Consider the following 3,364-nt stretch of genomic DNA (forward strand, 5'->3'; position numbering starts at 1 on the left):
ATTTGCCAGTCTGTATGAGGTGTCTGTTTTTTAACTGAGGCATTTAGCCCATTTACATTTAAGGCTAATATTGCTATGTGTAAATTTGACCCTGTCGTTATGATGCTAGTTGGTTATTTTTCCCATTAGTTGATGCAGTTTCATCATAGTGTCGATGGTCTTTATAATTTGTTTTGTATGTTTTTGCAGTGGCTGGTACTGGATTTTCCTTTCCATATTTAGTGCTTCCTTCAGGAGCTCTTGTAAAGCAGGTCTGGTAATAACAAAATCTCTCTGCATTTGCTTGTCTGTAACAGATTTTATTTCTACATCACTTATGAAGCATAGTTTGGCTGGATATGAAATTCTGGGTTGAAAATTATTTTCTTTGAGAATGTTGAATATTGGCTCCCACTGTCTTCTGTGTCTAGGGTTTCTGCAGAGAGATCTGCTGTTAGTCTGATGGGCTACCCTTTGTGGGTAATCTGACATTTCTCTCTGGCTGTCCTTAAAATTTTTTTTTTCATTTCAAATTTGACATATCTGATAATTATGTGTCTTAGGATTGCTCTTCTCCAGGAATATCTTTGCGGTGTTCTTTGCATTTCCTGAATTTGAATGTTGACCTGTCTTGTTAGGTTGGCAAAGTTCTCCTAGATAATACCCTAAAGAGTGTTTTCCAACTTGGTTCCATTCTCCTCATCACTTTCAGGTATAGCAATCAAAGGTAGATTTGGCCTTTTCACATAGTCCCACATTTCTTGGAGGCTTGGTTTGTTCCTTTTCATTCTTTTTTCTGTACTCTTGTCTTCATGCTTTATTTCATTAAGTTGATCTTTAATCTCTGATATCCTTTCTTTCACTTGATCTATTTGGCTATTCATACTTGTGCATGCTTTACGAAGTTCTCTTGCTGTGTTTTTCAGCTCCATGAGGTCATTTATGTTCCTCTCTAAACTGGTTATTCTAGTTAGTGATTCCTCTAACCTTCTTTCAGGATTCCTAGGTTCCTAGCTTTGGATTGGAATATGCTCCTTTAGCTCAGAGGAGTTTGTTATTACCCACCTTCTGAAGCCTATTTCTGTCAATTCGTCAAACTCATTCTCTGTCGCATTTTGTTCCCTTGATGGTGAGGAATTGTGATTCTTTGGAAAAGAGGTGATCTGGTTTTTGGAATTTTCAGCCATTTTGCACTGGTTTTTCCTCATCTTCCTGGATTTATCTACCTTTGGTCATTGATGTTGGTGACCTTCAAATGTGGTTTCTGTGTGAACATCCTTCATGATGATTTTGATGCTATTCCTTTCTGTTTGTTAGTTTTCCTTCTAACAGTCAAGCCCCTCTGTTGCAGGTCTGCTGGAGTTTGCTTGAGGCCCACTCCAGACCCCATTTGCCTGGGTTATCACTAGCAGAACCTGCAGAACAGGAAAGATTGCTGCCTGTTCCTTCCTCTGGATGCTTTGTCCCAGAGAGTCATCTGCCAGATGCCAGTCAGAGCTCTTCTGTATGGGGTGTTTGTCGACCCTTCCTGGGAGATGTCTCCCAGTCAGGAGGCATGAGTTTCAGCGACCCACTTGAGGAGGCAGTCTGTCTCTTAGCAGAGCTTCAGCACTGTGCTGGGAGACCCACTGCTCTCTTCTGAGTCAGCAGGCAAGAACATTTAAGTCTGCTGAAGCTGCTCCCACAGTCACACCTTCCCCAAATGCTCTGCCCCAGGGACATGGGAGTTTTATCTATAAGTTCCTGACTGGGGCTGCTGCCTTTCTTTCAGAGATGGCCTACCCAGAAAGGAGGAATGTAGAGAGGCAGTATGTCTGCAGTAGCTTTGCCCAGCTGTGGGGGGCTCCTGGTGGTGGCTTTGTTTACACTGTGAGGGGAAAACTGCCTACTTAAGCCTCAGTAATTGTGGATGTCCCTCCCGCCACCAAGCTCAAGCATCCCAGGTGACTTCAGAATGCTGTACCGGCAGCAAAAATTTCAATTCAGTGGATTTTAGCTTGCTGGGCTCTGTGAGTGTGGGATCTGCTGATCCAGACCACTTGGTTTCCTTGCTTCAGCCCCCTTTCCAGGGGAGTGAATGGTTCTATTTCCCTAGCATTCCAGGTGCCACTGGGGTGTGAAAAAAAAAACTCCTGCAGCTAGCTTGGTGTCTGCCCAGTCACCCAGTTTTGTGCTTGAAACTCAGGGCCCTAATAAAATAGGCATCCAAGGGAAACTCCTGGTCTGCGAGTTGCAAAGACCATGGGAAAAGCATATTATCTGGGCTAGATGCAGCATTTCTCATGGCACAGCGCCTCGTGGCTTCCCTTGGCTAGGGGAGGGAGTTCCCCATGCCTTGCACTTCTCAGGTGAGGTGATACCCCACCCTGCTTTGGCTCACCCTCCTTTGGCTTCACCCACTCTTTAACCAATCCCAGTGAGATGAGCCAGGTACCTCAGTTGGAGATGCAGAAATCACCCACCTTCTGCATTGATCTCACAGGGAGCTGCAGACCTGAGCTGTTCCTATTCAGATATCTTCCTAGTATTTTTTATTAACCTTCCTTTCCCCTTGACTTGGAAAACCATCTTTGTCACTTATCAAATCTTTATATGTAAATGTCACCTTAATGGCTGCATGATTTACCATCCTATTGTTGTCAAATCAGATGTTACCTTAGCATTTTTACCCGATTCTGCCGTAGCATTTGTTGTTCTGAATTACAACAATTTGCTTTTTCTTTGTCTCCTATTAGATCTGAACTTTCTGATTTTTTTGTTTGTTTGTTTTGGATCCATCATGGTGGTTGATCTGCAGCAGCTGGTAAACAGATTTTGATTATTAGGGGACAATTCTAGACCTCCCTGACAGTAAAAGAGCCGGGTAGACTGGGTGAGGTGGGAGAACCAAAGCCTTCCAACCTTTCTGTGCGTGGAGACTATAGAATGAGTTTCAGAAACAAAAGTGTAACAACTCAGGTTGGGAAGAAAATTAAGAAACATAGGAGCCTTTCCACAGAGCAAATATTAGGAGGAGGTGTAATATTCAAATTTTAGGATAGCTGTCTGGTTCCTAAATAAAATTTTTAGTGTCTAAGTTTCAAGTGTCTAAACTTCTACAGCTACATATACTTTCCTTTGGCTTTAGACTTCAACCTGGGCAGAAGCTATCTGCCTATTTAACTAGCTCTATCCCTTCTAAACTGCAAGTCCCCATAAGACTGGCAGAAACCCTGACTGCCTTGTGTATTGTTGTATTCCCATAGTGATTCACATGTGATTAGCACCTGGCAGACAATAAATAAAAATTTTCCTAATGATACAACAGATGAATAGAGATCAAAGCAATAAGTCTTAGCAACCATTTGACTTAATGTGAATATGTCTGTAGTACACTGTTTTCAGA

This window comes from Callithrix jacchus, chromosome 14, assembly GCF_049354715.1.
Source record: "Callithrix jacchus isolate 240 chromosome 14, calJac240_pri, whole genome shotgun sequence".
Taxonomy (NCBI): domain Eukaryota; kingdom Metazoa; phylum Chordata; class Mammalia; order Primates; family Cebidae; genus Callithrix; species Callithrix jacchus.